Source organism: Geospiza fortis, unplaced genomic scaffold, assembly GCF_000277835.1.
Source record: "Geospiza fortis unplaced genomic scaffold, GeoFor_1.0 scaffold257, whole genome shotgun sequence".
Classification (NCBI taxonomy): Eukaryota; Metazoa; Chordata; class Aves; order Passeriformes; family Thraupidae; genus Geospiza; species Geospiza fortis.
The window spans coordinates 41,742-43,240 of NW_005054868.1; positions in this window are offsets into that span (position 1 = coordinate 41,742).

Below are 1,499 nucleotides of genomic sequence, written 5' to 3' on the forward strand. Positions count from 1 at the left end.
GTGTGAAAAACGCCAATCACTTGTTTTTAAAATTTTAAAAGTTTAATAGTAATAAAATGGTTATAAAAATAGTAATACAATTGGAGTAATAATAATTTCGGCAATTTGAATTAGGACAATATGAGACAATAGAGATAAAGAGTTATGGACGTCCGGGTACCTTTTTCTGGGCAGTGTCGTTCCGTTAACACAGGATTAACCCTTAAAAGCAATAGCCTGTTGCATATTCATACACTTCATACATGATGCATAAATTCCATTCAAACACAGGATCCTGGTCAGTGCCACCTTCTTCTTCTGAATCCTAACAGCGCCTTCGAGGTGGGAAGAAGTTCATTTCTTCTGATAAGAGGGCAATAAATTATTTTTCTCTGAAAGATTTAGGTGTCCTGTGGCTGCTTTCTCGCTGCAAGTCCTTTCTTTAAATAAAGTCTCTTACCAAGCATAGCCTCTATTTTAACATTTTTTAAATAACCTAAAACTATATTTAACCCACTACTTAAGAGAATTAATACAGCAGTACTTTCTAACACAAGATATATAATATTCATTTTAATATTTGTGAAAACCCAATCCCAAAATATGCATTTTTGACAAGTATAATCCCAGTTACTTCCAATCTCTCCCAGTGTGGTCCCAGCTGCCACCAGCGTGGCTCCAGTTGCTTCCTCAGTCAACTCAGTGAGTCCCAGTATGATGCCATTTGCTCCCAGTTGCTCCCAGTCAGGCCCAGTATGGGGGATGATGTGCAGGGTGTGCTCACTGTGACACTCAGTTACTCCCAGTATTAGTCCAGTCACTCCCAGGATGATCCAAACATGAGCCCAGTGTGCTCCCAGTCTCTGCCAGAATAAACCAGTTGTGCTCCACATGGTTCCAGTTGCTCTCTTTCACCTTCACTTTCCTTCTAGTCACTCCCAGTATATCCCAGTGTACCCCAGTTCCCTCCACCATCTTTCCAGTTCCTTCCAGTATGATCCCATTTGCTCCCAAGCACTCCCAGTCAGCCTCAGTGTAGTGGCACTCACTGCCAGTATGATCCTGGCCATCCTCAGCAAAATCCCAGTTCATCCCAGTATATCCCATTTACCCCTAACATGGTCTCAGTTGGAGCCCCCCCAGGCTCCTACTCACTCCCAGTATGATCTCAGCATGGTCCCAGTATGATCGCAGTATGATGTCAGTACAAAGCCAGTACATTCCCAGTCACTCCCAGTACGATCCCAGTATGAAGTCAGTACAAGCCCAGTACAGTCCCAGTCACTCCCAGTATGATCCCAGACCAGCCCAGTCCCTGGCAGCGCTGCCACTGCTGGGATCCCCCAGCCCTGTGTGCGTTCCCCCCTGTCGGATGTGCCGAGAGGAGCCCCAAGGGCTGGCAGTGCCCAGGCAGGGTCCCCAGCAAGGCCCAGTTTGGATGTGCAGCCCCCAGGTTGCCCAGTTTGCCTCTCCTTTGGCCCGGGCCGGGTTCCCCCCGCCCGCAGCGGCTGGGAGCAGCC